Here is a 15,784-nt window from a genome sequence, read left to right as displayed (position 1 = left end):
ATTAATGAATCAGAAATGGGGGGAATGGTCAAATTCAAATTCAAAAGACGCTATAAAACCCCCAAGGCTAGCCACGAGAGAACACTTGGTCGTTTGAGATTTGAGCTATTACGAAGAGCACAGAGTGTTGAGTGCCAAGCGGTATTTGAGCCCCCAAGTTCGCGAGCAACCAGAGATAGTTCGAACAAGATGACAACTACCAGGAAAGGTATGGGTTTTGTAGAGAGTACCGCTGAGGAAGCCGCGTAAAGCCCTATGGTGCAGGTGGGGGATGCGCCAAAAATTCTAAAATCACCACAAATGCCAAGGCCCAAGAAGGATAGACACGCAGCAAGACAAGTCTGCATGTCCCCACGAAATCCGCAGTTTAGCAAACTTTCCATGGAAGAAAAGGACAAGGATGTCAACCTTGAGACAGATGATGAGGAGGAGGACCTCCAGGCTTTCATAGAGGAGATAGAGGCGGACAAAGAAATGGAATAAGACATCCAGTCGGTGCGTGCTGCAGAAAAAATGCCCAAGTACGTTCCTCTGCAGAAAGGGAAAGCTAAAGTACCCAAGGATTTGGATGCTACTAAAAGCGCACATCAAACCCCGCTCCCCCCAGATGGAATTCTGTTTGAGGGTTTGGTTCTGGGCCGCAAGCCCATAATGAAATTTGAAGACTGGGAGCTTGTGGACAATGAAAACTTCCCACATTTACAGACAGAGAACCTCATGAAACAGAGCAAGGAGGGGTTAGTTACAGCGCTAGAGTCGCAGAAATGGCTGCGCGGTGTGGTGAAGGCTGGGCTACTCCACCTCCTATGGATTCTGCATTTTCACCGCGCATCGATCACGATATTTGTCATCAGGCAGCTGCTTTGCCTGGTGCACAATGGGTACTTATGGCTGGAGGAGCCTATTCCCATCACGGTGGAGCTTATTCACAAAATTTCTCGGCTTCCCTGTAAGGGAAAGGACCCCACAGAGATAGCTGGCAAAAGCGGAGATTTGGCGCTCGTAGAGACCATGAAGAAGAAGTACAAATTAGAAAAGAAGAAGAGAGGCTACATAATCAATAGCATTAAAGACAAAGGGGTGCACATAGCCACCCAAATGCTGGCTAGGAAGGTGATGAGAAAATTCCGCGAAGACGAGGTACCAACGCCGGTCGTTGCACTGGCAGAACAATGCACGGAGGGAGTCTAATTCAACTGGGCTGCATTCCTCTGTGAATAATTCCTCACCAACTCCAAGGAAGTTTAGGAGTAGGGCCATGGGCTTGAACATTATACTCATCCCTTGTGGTGATCCTTTGCATCATCTCTTCCACTGCACTTACCAAAATGTCAAGTTTTACCTCTAGAGATGTCGATTCCTCCGGATCTATGTTTTTCATCTCTTCTTCCTTCAACTTTGCCCTTCGGATAAGAAAATGAGCCTCTACATCTACTGCACTTTTCTGCATCTCTTCAAGTGTTTCAAGATTCCTTTCTCTCAGCTGAAACTCCATTTCCGGATCAAAGGCATCGGGGTAGTGTAAGAGAGCGAATCCAAGAGGTCTTATATTAACCGGCATCAAAAAATAGACTTTGTTAAACCTGGCAGAAAATTGTTGTACTATATCCCCTGGCAATCTTTTTAGCTGGTTATACTCTTCAATAATCAAGAAAGGGTTTTGTCTTACCACCCACCTGTCGAGGAAAACCTTGACGAACTGCTGGAAATCTGAGATGCTCGCATCAGGCAGGGTTTTGAACCAACTCTTGACTTTGCCTTCCAAAGAAAGAGCAAAAAGCCTTATACTAACATCCTCTTCATCAACTTCAAAAAGGTCAAGAAAGAACTCAAAATTCAATACATGTCTCTCAGCAGTGATGTTGTCGCGTTCACCATCAAATCTTGGTAGATATAGGTCATGATTTTTAGGGAAAGCATGGAATATAGGAGGTAAAATCAGAGGCTTGTATCGATTTGGAATTTTACAAGGTATAGGGGTATGTACAGAAGGTATAGAATCGGTCTTGGTCTCTTTAAGCTCATCAGTTTGAAGACGGTCATCACAAGATTCAGAAAAAGGGTCTTGATCAAGCTCAAAGGCATGCAAATCTTTGGTATTCACAATCTTCAAAGGGAAGGAATCAAATGCAGGCCGAGGATCTTTTCTCAAATACAATATACTTTGCAAAGCCTTCTTGACATTCTCGAGAAAAGAGAAGAAATAATTTATAACAAAGAACAAAATGTCTTGGATGAAATTCCAACTTGAATACCTGATCTTTCCATATTGTCCTTTCATGTTTCTGCTGGTCAGGTTCATCCTCCAGTGGAGTCCTTGGATCTGATCTCGAAACTGATTTGGAATCGCCACGTGAATGATTTCAGCCTTTCTGGTGTCTGATCATTGTCCACCATTAGCAATCAGATCTAACTTGATACATGTACTAGGGAAATTTTCAAGTCAGACGTTCAACTTATAAGACTAGATCAGAGATTGACTGAAGCAACTTTTATCTACTTATGCACTCACAAAGAAATGTGCAGTTCGAAGGCTTCCTGGCATAACTTCAGGCTCCGTCTATTGTTTATAAAGAAAGAACACTAACAAACAAATAAGCTTTTCCTCCCAAGTATGGTCGCCACTATGTTAGGGCCTAAATCTACCTCAGGCTGAGAAAGGTAGGATCTAGGGTAACATCAAACCACGCTTAACCTGGTAGCTAGCCCTACCAGTTCGGGAGAGGGCTCTCTCCTTGTCAATCTCAGAAAAGATGGCCAATAAAGCTTGAGATGACTGATGTAATGACTAATTTTAGGCTAGATATGTGTACAGAGGTATTTGATTGAATTTGATGATGTTTTGTTGGCTCAAATGTGAAAGAAAGATATGGATCCGGGGAATGAGACTTAGTTTTGCAGAGATCTCTATGGGGCAAGCTAGGCAAGTGATTTGGTACTTCAAATTGAGTGAGTTGGAAAGCTTTTAGACAGGTAAGGAGATGAAAAGGGAATGAAAAATTCAGGGATCCTCTTCAATTAGTTGAAAACATAGATAACTAAACAAACCTTAGGTAGAGCACTGCAATTTCAATGGATTCTATCTTTATCCTTGTTTGATTTAGTTAAGATGAAATAAAGAGAGATATGGCATACATAAAACACATGTAGACTTAAAATTACAGAGGAAAACACAATAGCAAAGCAAGATGCCACATGAATCCCATAAAGTGCTACAAACCATTGGTCTATTCCTTAGCCAAACCACTGAAATGAATATATAATGAAGCTCCAAGCTTTTTCAAAAGTCCAACCATGCTAATGACTGAAAAATTACAAGATATAGGCAACCAAAAACTCATCCTAGCCTCTAGGGGTCGAGCTCATAAGATTATGAGCTGTTCCAACAAAATCTAAACTAAGAACTAAAAAGTAGGCAGTGGAACAACTTGCCTCTAAAAACTAGAAAACTGATTCATTCAGTGGCAAACTACCTTTTGATGGATGAATCTACCTCTAAGAGTGAAAATGTAGCATAATTACATAAAAATCCATCAAGTCATATTAAATTACATCATGAGTTTGACATTTAGAAGAAGAAAAGTCAAACTGTCAAGAAACTAGGCGAAAAACAGAGTATTTTTGGTCAAACTGAGCAAAGTTCCTCCAATGCGCCGCGCTGATTTCCCTACGCGTAGCACCTTTTTGCAGCTAATTTTGGAGGCCATCCCAGTATCCAAATTTGTTCCAAGTGGGCTTGTTGGAAAGGTCTTCCTGTCTACTTTCCAGCACAAGTGGAATTTTTGAATTGGGCCTCCATTTTCCCCTCCAAAACTAAGTTTTCCCAAGACTGCTTCCTGTGTGTCAAAAAAGGGGTAGAAAGGTCATTTTTGAGCTTTTTGGAAGCCCAAAACCTGTCAAAATTTCTTGGCCATTTGTGAAAATGCATATTTTTTCATGAAAAATCAAAATATGTTGAGTTTTCCTCAAAATGATGCCTCCATCAAAAGAAAGCGCCAGATGGCGCGACACATTGGGCAGAAAACTTTGTTTTTTAAGGCAAAATTTCCAAAATTACAAAAAGTGCCCAATTTTTTTTGAAATTTGAGCTGAGTGTCCTCCATTAAGTGCTATGTTGGGCCAAGGAAGCCTCAACCAAGATCTGTAGTCTATATTGCTCTTTTTGCTTCCTCGATTCTTTCTTCAACTTGGCCTTCAAGTTCCTGAGTCTTGCCTTACACACTTTGTTTCTCGCCAAGTAATGATATGCCATGTTCCTCAACATGTTTTTCTCGTTGTTGGCCTTCTCTAGCATCCTTTCTAGGTGCATGTTTGTTCTCTCAAGCCAAGATTCACGATCAGCTTGAATTTCTTGCTTAAGTGTTGTCAACTTGGTTTTCCTCTTCTTGGCAGCTTGGCATTTTGCTTTCATGTTTTGGAGCTCCATGATGATTTGTTGATCTTCTAGTTGTTTATTCCTCTACTCCAAATAGTTAATTATCCACTTGGCTCTTTCCAGATTGAGAGACAAATGATGAATGTCATCTTGCTGCTCCCGAATGACTTCTTTGAGCTTTGAGCTTTGTGAGCCCAAATCTGTGTCATCATCCTGAATGAGGATGAAATCTGCCTCTTGACCTCCTGATGGTCCCTCATCATGCAAGGGATTCTTACCCTTGTCCTGTACCTGCTCTACTGATGGCGAAAACGAGACCCCTTCCACCCCGGGTGGAGATAGTACTCGTTTTGCTGCTGCTGCAACTTGGCAAGTGAAGTGGGCTCCTCCCGGTTATGTTTTCCACTTTTGCGAGGCCTCCTTGGTGCATGCATTTCTCTAGAAGAATCACTGACTGTCTCCTCATCTCTGTCATAGGAAGGATCAGACACCATGTTGGCCAATGTTTGAGTTTTCTTGATTAGTATGAAGAGATTTATGGTGTCTTTAGGTTTTTGCTGTCAAGGATGAGAATGTATGAAGGACTATGGAGGAAATGTGTATGAGGGGTTTTGGGAATATTGCTGTCAAGTTTTTGGGGAATAGAAAGGTTTTAGGGATAGTAATTAGACTTTTGGGATAACAATTATGGTTTGGGAAATTTTACTAGGGTTTGGGATAGTAGGACTAGGGATTTAGGATTAGTGATGTTAGGGATATGGGATTTTGGGAATGAATTGATGAAATGTAATGAGAGGGAAAAAATGAAGGAATAAAGGAGTGAGGGAGTGAGAGATATCTAGGAGTGGAATTGGAAGTGAAACATGCAATTTTCAAACCCTATGCAACTGCTTTTGGCAAGAAATGTAAAGAGGTAGGGTTTTGATTTTTTCTCATTAAATCACCATAAGCACCAAGAGAAATTCATTCATTGGTCATGGAGGGATGTTAACTTACTTGGGCAATGAAGAATTTATAAATTTGAGAGCTTTGGTGGAAGATTTGAATGGATTTCAGGATTTTTAGCCCAATGTGCCGCTCCATCTCAATGTGTCGCGCCAGTTCATTTTTTACACTGTAGAGGGCTGCCCAATGCGCCGCGCCATCTCAATGCGTAGCGCCTTTTTGCAGCAGAATTTTTGAGGCCTTCCCGGTGTCCAAATCAGGCGAGGGATATCTTGTTGGAAAGCGTATTGAGTCTACTTTCGAACCCAACTTTAATGTTTCAATTTTGAGTTCATTTGCCTTGTCAAAAATCAAATCTCCCAAGACTGGTCAAAATGTAAAAAATGAGGCTACCTCAAGGCAGAGTGCTGTTGCAGTCAACTTGGGAAGGTTTTCCTCAACTCCAAATTGAGCTCATGATAGATCATTGGAAATATATTTGTGTCTAGTTATCATTTGACTCATCAAGCAAGTCATTTGGCCAACCAAGCTAGGAGAAAACTTGATTTTCCCAAGGTCACTTCAGAGGTGCATCAATTCTCCTGAGGCAACTGTATTTTTGACATTTCTCTAAAACCATGACACCTGTGTAAAAAGTGAAGGAGTTTTTTCTTCCTTGGCCTATTGTGGACAAAAACCTCTCTCAATTTTCCCAAATTCATCTTTTCTTGCTCAGAAACATCATTGAAGTAAAACCTATCCTGATGTGTGGAACAGGGGATTTGTCGAAATGAAGCGAAATGAAGGGGATAAGAGGCTTCTAAATTCTTGAGAAAATTTTTGGAAGTAGGGAGGGATGTTAGGAAGTAGGGGAAAGTGGAATTTCAAAGATTGAGTGAGGGTAAGGGGTCCAAAAGGGCAAAACACAGGTCTAGCCTAGAAAATTGCCAAGTTGTAGCAAAAAACTAGGGTTTGTGCGAAAATGAGGAATTTGATGGATATCAGTGATGGGAAGTATTTAATAAGGTACATTAATGATAGGGGAAGGTGTATGAACATCAGGATACAAGTTTTGCTGATTATTTGACCATCCAAGAGAAATTGCCTTCAAACCCCTAGGAGAGGGAAACGAACCTTACCTAGGCACAACTGAAGCATGAACAAGGTGTAAAATGATCCATTGGAACCTAACATGATGATGACAACTCTCTAAGTGATGGTACACTCAGCTGAATGGTGACATGGACTGAAATTTGGACAAATTTGAAGGGAGTGAAAGCAAACCCTAGACCTAATACCTAGTGAGCAAATTTTGCTTGAAGACTCACTGAAATGATAAAATTTGACCTTGACACCTTAAGATCACTTTGTAAGAGCATGTTTGATCACCGGAGGAAAGATGCAAAGACTGACACTAACATTGGCTCCAATGGGGATGGTAGCTCCTTGGAGATGCCAAGAACGACAGATCTTTGGGAGAGCAGAGAGTGCCTTCTTCCATTGGACAATGGAGTCAAAACCTCACGCTGAAATGCATGACTAGAAACTGATGACTTGACGACACAAATTGAATCTCACTCAACTAAAAACTGACTCGATACTTAAACACAACTGACAAACTGGAAATGATGCTAAAAAATAGAGCTTATTCATCAAAACCTACTCTAACAGTTCCATTCATCACCTGATCAAGTGAAATGAAACAACCAATGCAACCAAGTAAGCATTCTGGCTGCTGTTTGCATTCTCTGCAAGTGCTCGCTTATGAACAACAAGAGAGAACTACTGAAAGGCAACTCCCATGGAAACTTGTGAACAGATCCATTGAATGATATGGATTCTCTATCCGCCTCCAAAAACATTGCATAAGGATCTCGAAATTCATGCACACTGGGACGTAGCTCATCCAATGGATTACTTCTCTTCTCTTCATACCATGAATGCAAACTTTTATCTGAGCTTTGTGACGAGACTCTTGTTGAAAATGACAAATACACCGGTTGCCGGATCAATTTTGTATCAATACTTGTTTCAAGCTCACAGATAGTTAATGGAGAAGGACTTTGACTGTAGACATCATCCAACACATCAGCTATTGGATCGTGAAAAACATGAAAAGACTGCTGCAACCCATTTTCTATTGGCTCCGATGAGATTGCATGATTTCCTATAGGCTGCTCATTTGAAGAGATACTATGCAATTTACCCTTCAAAAACTGAAATGATTCAAAACAAAATGGTACGGAATCATCTTGCATCATTTGATCATATGGTCTAGCTTCCAAGTCTTCATCTGCAACTTGACAATCAATGGGATTCGGGGGCTGCAACGCTGGATATGAAAAGTCTTGAACAAGGTTTTCATTGCTCTCAAGATGGTCCAGATCAAGACTTGTTGACAGTTGATTTTTGATTGCATGAAAGTTGTCTTTGATGAACTGAAACGAATCAAAACAAAAAGGAAAATATCCTTCACTTACTTCAAAATTTGCTGCACTTTCCTCATCATTTCCATAGCTGATATGTGATGGCTGAACATTGTATTCAAGCTGCTGAAAGTGAACTTCTTCCTCCCACAAACTAGCTGCTGGTTTGTCTGCAAGATTAGCTTCTGTTTGGAGAACATAATCATCATCATACTAATCAAACTGAGGCAAATCATCAGTATAAAAGACATCATCAAGCATACATGTCATATCAACAGATCTCTCTTCTCCAAGATGATCTATAAAACAATCATTATCAGATCTATGACAACTGGGATAAGAAAGAAGATGTTTTGGATCAGCAATTTGTTCTTCTTCAATCAGTGAGCCATAGGCTTGAACATTATACTCATTCCTTGTGGTGATCCTTTGCATCATATCTTCCACTGCACTTACCAAAATGTCAAGTTTTACCTCTAGAGATGTCGATTCCTCTGGATCTATGTTTTTCATCTCTTCTTCCTTCAACTTTGCCCTTCGGATCAACAAATGAGCCTCTACATCTACTGCACTGTTCTGCATCTCTTCAAGTGTTGCAAGATTCCTTTCTCTCAGCTGAAACTCCATTTCCGGATCAAAGGCACCCGGGTAGTGCAAGAGAGTAGATCCAAGAGGAGGTCTTATATTAACCGGCATAAAAAAATAGACTCTGTTAAACCTGGCAGAAAATTATTGTACTATATCCCCTGGCAATCTTTTCAGCTGGTTATACTCTTCAATAATCAAGAAAGGGTTTTGTCTTACCACCCACCTGTCGTGGAAAACTTTGATGAACTGTTGGAAATCTGAGATGCTTGCATCAGGCAGGGTTTTGAACCAACTCTTGACTTTGCCTTGCAAAGAAAGAGCAAAAATCCTTATACTGACATCCTCTTCATCAACTTCAAAAAGGTCAAGAAAGGACTCAAAATTCAATACATGTCTCTCAGCAGTGATGTTGTCGCATTCACCATCAAATCTTGCTAGATATAGGTCATGATTTTTAGGGAAAGCATGGAATATATGAGGTAAAATCAGAGGCTTGTATTGATCTGGAATTTTACAAGGTATAGGGGTATGTAGAGAAGGTATAGAATTGGTTGTGGTCTCTTTAAGCTCATCAGTTTGAAGACGGTCATCACAAGATTCAGAAAAAGGGTCTTGATCAAGCTTAAAGGCATGCAAATCTTTGGTATTCACAATCTTCAAAGGGAAGGAATCAAATGCAGGTCGAGGATATTTTCTCAAATACAATATACTTTGCAAATCCTTCTTGACATTCTCGGGAAAAGAGAAGAAATAATTTATAACAAATAACAAAATTTCTTGGACGAAATTCCAACTTGAATACTTGATCTTTCCATATTGTCCTTTCATGTTTCTGCTGGTCAGGTTCATCCTCCAGTGGAGTCCTTGGATCTGATCTCGAAACTGATTTGGAACCGCCCGGTGAATGATTTCAACCTTTCTGGTGTCTGACCATTCTCCACCATCAACAATCAGATCTAACTTGATACATGTACTGGGGCAATTTGCAAGTCAGATGTTCAGCTTATAAGACTAGACCGGAGATTGACTAAAGCAACTTTTATCTACTTATGCACTCGCAAAGCAATGTGTAGTTTGAAGGCTTCTTGGCATAACTTCAGGCTCCGTCTGTAGTTTATAAAGCAAGAACACTAACAATCAAATAAGCTTTTCTTCCCCAGTATAGTCGCCACTATGTTAGGGCCTAAATCTACCTCAAGTTGAGAAAGGTAGGATCTAGGGTAACATCAAACCACGCTTAACCTGGTAGCTAGCCCTACCAGGTCGGTAGATGGCTCTCTCCTTGTCAATCTCATAAAATATGGCCAATAAAGCTTGAGATGACTGATGTAATGACTGATTTTAGGTTAGGTATGTGTACAGAGGTATTTGATTGAATTTGCGATGTTTTGTTGGCTCAAATGTGAAAGGCAGATTTGGGTCCAGGGAATGAGACTCAGTTTTGCAGAAATATCTATGGGGCAAGGTAGGCAAGTGATTTGGTACTTAAAATTGAGTGATATGGAGAGCTTTTAGACAGCTGAGGAGATGAAAAGGGCATGAAAAACTCAGAGATCCTATTCAATCAACTGAAAACATAGATAACTAAACAAACCCTAGGTAGAGCATTGCAATTTTAATGGATTCTACCTTTATCCTTGTTTGATTTAGTTAAGATGAAATAAAGAGAGATATGGCATACATAAAACACATGTAGACTTACAATTACAGAGGAAAACAAAATACCAAAGCAAGATGCCACATGAATCCCATAAAGTGCTGCAAACCACTGGTCTATTCCTTAGCCAAACTACTGAAATGAGTATACAATGAAGCTCCAAGCTTTCCCAAAAGTCCAACCATGCTAATGACTGAAAAATTACAAGATATAGGCAACCAACAACTCATCCTAGCCTCTAGGGGTCGAGCTCATAAGATTAGGAGCTGTTCCAACAAAATCTAAACTAAGAACTAAAAAGTAGGCAGTGGAATAACTTGCCTTTAAAAACTAGGAAACTGATTCATTTAGTTGCAAACTACCTTTTGATAGATGAATCTACCTCTAAGAGTGAAAATGTAGCATAATCACATCAAAATACATCAAGCCATATTAAATTACATCATGAGTTTGACATTTAGAAGAAGAAGTCAAACTGTCAAGAAACTAGGCGAAAAACAGAGTATTTTTGGTCAAACTGAGCAAAATTCTTCCAATGTGCCGCACTGATTTCCCTATGCGTAGTACCTTTTTTGAATTTGATTTTGGAGGCCTTCCCGGTGTCCAAATTTTCTCCAAGTTGGCTTGTTGGAAAGGTCTTCCTGTCTACTTTCTAGCACAAGTGGAACTTTTGAATTTGGTCTCCATTTGCCCCTCCAAAATTGAGTTTTCCCAAGACTACTTCTTGTGTGTCAAAAAAGGGGTAGAAAGGTCATTTTTGAGGTGTTTTTGATCTTTTTGGAAGCCCAGAACCTATCAAAATTTCTTGGACATTTGTGAGAATGCATATGTTTTTATGATAAATCCAAATATTTGAGTTTTCCTCAAAATTATGCCTCCATCAAAAGCGAGCGCCAGTTGGTGCAACGCATTGGGCAGAAAACTCTGTTTTTTAAGGCAAAATTTCCAAAATTACAAAAAGTGCTCCAATTTTTTTGAAATTTGAGCTGAGTGTCCTCCATTAAGTGCTATGCTAGGCCAAGGAAGCCTCAGCCAAGATCTAAAGTCTATCTTGCTCTTTTTGCTTCCTCGATGCTTTCTTCAACTTGGCCTTCAAGTTTCTGATTCTTGCCTTGCACACTTTGTTTCTCGCCAAGTAATGATATGCCATGTTCCTCAACATGTTTTTCTCATTGTTGGCCTTCTCTAGCATCCTTTCTAGGTTCATGTTTGTTCTCTCAAGCCAAGATTCACGATCAACTTGAATTTCTTGCTCAAGTGTTGTCAACTTGGTTTTCCTCTTCTTAGTAGCTTGCCATTTTGCTTTCATGTTTTGGAGCTCCATGATTATTTGTTGATCTTCTAGTTGTTTATTACTCTACTCCAAATTATCCACTTGGCTCTTTCCAGCTTGAGAGACAAATGATGAATGTCATCTTGCTGCTCCCGAATAACTTCTTTGAGCTTTGAGCTTTGTGAGCCCAAATCTGTGTCATCATCCTGAATGAGGATGAAATTTGCCTCTTGACCTCCTGACGGTCCCTCGTCATACAAGGGCTTCTTACCCTTGTCTTGTACTTGCTCTACAGATGGCGAAAATGAGACCCCTTCCACCCCGGGTGGAGATAGTACTTGTTTTACTGTTGCTGCAACTCGGAAAGTGAACTGGGCTCCTCCCGGTTATTTTTTCCACTTTTGCGAGGCCTCCTTGGTGCATGCATTTCTCTAGAAGAATCACTGACTGTCTCCTCATCTCTGTCATAGGAAGGATCAAACTCCATGTTTGCCAATGTTTGAGTTCTCTTGATGAGTATGAAGAGATTTATGGTGTTTTTAGGTTTTTACTGTCAAGGATGAGAATGTATGAAGGACTGTGGAGGAAATGCGTATGAGGGGTTTTGGGAATATTGCTGTCAAGTTTATGGGGAATAGAAAGGTTTTAGGGACAATAATTAGACTTTTGGGAAATTTTGCTAGGGTTTGGGATAGTAGGACTAGGGATTTAGGATTAGTGATGTTAGGGATATGGGATTTTGGGAATGAGTTGATGAAATGTAATGAGAGGGAAAAAATGAAGGAATAAAGGAGTGAGGGAGTGAGAGATAGCTAGGAGTGGAATTGGCAGTGAAACATGCAATTTGCAAACCCTATGCAACTGCTTTTGGCAAGAAATGTAAAGAGGTAGGGTTTTGATTTTTTCTCATTAAATCACCATAAGCACCAAGAGAAATTCATTCTTTGGTCATGGAGGGATGTTAACTTACTTGGGCAATGAAGGATTTAGCAATTTGAGAGCTTTGGTGGAAGATTTGAATGGATTTCAGGATTTTTAGCCCAATGCACCGCGCCATCTCAATGCGTCGCGCCAGTTCATTTTTTACACTACAGAGGGCTGCCCAATGCACCACACCATCTCAATGCGTATCGCCTTTTTGCAGGAGAATTTTGGAGGCATTCCCTGTGTCCAAATCAGGCACGAGATAGCTTGTTGCAATTCTTATTGAGACTAATTTCCAACCCAACTTTAATTTTTCAATTTGGAGTTCATTTGCCTTATCAAAAATCAAATTTCCCAAGACCGGTCAAAATGTGAAAAATGAGGCTGCCTCAAGGCATAGTGCTGTTGCAGTCAACTTTTGAAGGTCCTCCTCAACTGAAAATTGAGCTCATGATATCTCATTAGAGAGTTCGTTGTGTCTATTTATCATTTGACGCATCAAGCAAGTCATTTGGCCAACCAAGCTAGGAGAAAACTTGATTTTCCCAAGGTCACTTCAGAGGTGCATCAATTCTCCTGAGGGAACTATAGTTTTGACATTTCTCTAAAACTATGACACTTGTGTAAAAAGTGAAGGAGGTTTTTCTTCCTTGGCTTATTGTGGACAAAAACCTCTCTCAGTTTTGCCAAATTCATCTTTTCTTGCTCAAAAACATCATTAAAGTAAAAACTATCCAGATGTGTGGAGTAGTGGATTTCTCGAAATGAAGCAAAATGAAGGGAATAAGGGGCTTCTAAATTCTTGAGAAAATTTTGGGAAGAAGGGAGGGATGTTAGGAAGTAGGGGAAAGTGGAATAGAAAATATTGAGTGAGGGGAAGGGGTCCAAAAGGGCAAAACACAGGTCTAGCCTAGAAAATTGCCAAGTTGTAGCAAGAAACTAGGGTTTGTGCGAAAATGAGGAATTTGAGGGATATCAGTGATGGGAAGTGTTTAATAAGGTACATTAAGGATAGGGGAAGGTGTATGAACATCAGGATACAAGTTTTGCTGATGATTTGACCATCCAAGAGAAATTGCCTTCAAAACCCTAGGAGAGGGAAATGAACCTTACCTAGGCACAACTGAAGCATGAAAAAGGTGTAAAATGACCCATTGGAACCTAACATGATGATGAAAACCCTCTAAATTATGGTACACTCAGCTAAATTGTGACATGGACCAAAATTTGGACAACATTGAAGGGAGTGAAAGAAAACCCTAGACCTAATACCTAGTGACCAAATTTTGCTTGAAGACTCACTGAAATGATAAAATTTGACCTTGACACCTTAAAATCACTTTGTAAGAGCATGTTTGATCATTGGAGGAAGGCTACAAAGACTAACACTAACACTAACAACGGAAAGTGAGGAGGACTGAGCCACAGTGGGAAGGATTAAGGGACTTGGCCTACAGTTGACCACCCTTCCGCAAGATACATTATATCAGTTGCAGGATGGAGCAACAACAGAACTCCGTGCTAGGGAAGGATGCGCAGTGCAAATGCTCCGCAAACAAAGAATCAACATTGAGCAGCTTAGTCGCCAACGTGATGAAGTGCTTGTGCAGAAGTAGCAGCTGGAGAAAATGGTAGAGGAATCATGTCGCCGCATTCTAGAGCTAGAAATCGTGACAGACCATCAGTGGGAGTGTGAATCCACAAGCTAGCCAGTGGATTCCGCGAGGCAAAGGAGGAAGCAACGAGGGTACAATTGTACCTCAACCTTCAGGTTGCCAAGCTATGATTAAAGGTGTAGTCCTCTATGCCCTTGGAATTTAGGGAACAACGCGCTGGTGCTATTCAGAAAGGGTTGGAGGAAATAGGACAGGTAGTGCAGAACTGCACTACTATGTTGGAAGAATCCTTTGCGGTCCTCACTTCATTACAAGAGGACCCAAACATACAGCGCCTAGAAATGGAGGCACCGGAGCTTCAGGTGCAGTATGACAGTATGCACGGAACGGTGCAGATAGCTGTCCTAACCCAACGGCTTGCAAAGCTACAGCAGGCAAAAGCATTGAAGGAACAAGTGGATGTCGTACAACAGAAAGAGGCAGTCCTAAAAGTGCGCGTCCAACCTTGGATTGATGAGGCCTTGTTCATCACTACAGACATCGAAGGAAAGCTCACACAGATGAAGGTGATGCATGCCTTAAGATAGGGAGTTTACCCTGGCAGTGAGACTTCGGCCGAGAGAGTGGAGCAGATCCAATAGACTATAGAAAAGTGCACTGCGGACCTCCGGGGAGCAAAGGAACATTTGGAGGGGCTTCGTGCCAAGATCGCCACACTAGTAGAGTGAATCAGGACAAGTCATGATGATTTTGTTGGGGGCCTTTTGGGCACGGAATCCCCCCCACAACAGGTTTTGGGGCTTAAAGCCCAAGTTTTGGTCGAAGATGGTGTAGAACACCGTGAATTGCGGGCGTAAAGCGCGAAGTGTACAATTGAGTCATAGGGTTGTCCAATCTAAACATTGTATTGTAAATTAGTGTAAAGTTGGCCTACCCATGGTCCGCGGACCATGGGATTGTATAAATAGAGTGAGGCTCTAAGTTGTAAAGATAGCGATGAAGATTGAATAGAGAAGGAATGGTTCAAGCTTAGAGTAGAATTCTAAGTGTCTTGGGTTGTAGTAGTAGGGAGAGGCTCTACAGTTGAGTGCGCAGAGGCCTAGTAAAGTCTGCAGTTGAGTGTGTGGACCCCTGCAGCTAAGTGCATAGGCAAAGTCGAGTCTATGATCGGGAACAAAAAGCTAATAAAGAGCAGTTTATCCTAATTATGTGTAATTGTTGTGCATTATTTTCTTTATGTTTATATTTGTTTATGTATTGCGCACATTGATATATGCTGTAATAACCATAAATATTACACACATAAGCTAAGTAATCGGTTAATAAGAAGGGAACTTGGGTCTTATACGGGTCGTGCCCCGAGTAGGGCTGTGCGGAAGCCACACCGCAGGTCGCGAAGGGATCGCAAGTGCGCTCAACGATAGGTTAGACTGTGGACCTCAAGAAGCCCATAATACATCCCAAGGGTGTGGAAACTTGGTTCTAGCACCCTCCCATACTACTTCGAGTGAGACCTTAGTCTGCGCTCCGCGGACTGTTGCCGAAAGGGCCAGTAGTACCGAGATTTGCTTGGCTAAATCACCTATGAACCTAGGTGAGGCCCCACTAAGCCAACATGCACGAATATGAAGACCTATTCCTGGCTTCAGTGGCAGAACTGATGGGAATAAAAGGAAACCTTGGGGAGATGAAAATTGTCTTGAGATTGGATGCCTGACCAGTAAAACATAGAGCATACAGAGTAGACCCAAGGGTGAAAGAGAAAGTTAAGAGGGAAATTGACAAAATGTTGGAGGCAGGAATCATTTTCCCGGTGGATGAAGCTGAATGGATAAGTTTGATAGTAATTCGGAACAAGAAGGACATAACTGAAATCAGAGTATGTGTCGACTACAAGAGCCTGAGCAACACATGCATGCATGACCCGTTTCCCATGCCCTTTAGCGATAAGGTCCTAGACAATGTTGCGGGGGAAGCCTATTTGTTCACAGATGGTTTCTC

The sequence above is a fragment of the Pinus tabuliformis genome, chromosome X (genome assembly GCF_031772625.1).
Source record: "Pinus tabuliformis cultivar Carrire ecotype Pingquan chromosome X, CPIR1, whole genome shotgun sequence".
In the NCBI taxonomy this organism is placed as follows: Eukaryota; Viridiplantae; Streptophyta; class Pinopsida; order Pinales; family Pinaceae; genus Pinus; species Pinus tabuliformis.
Note: the sequence above shows the minus strand (reverse complement) of the source record.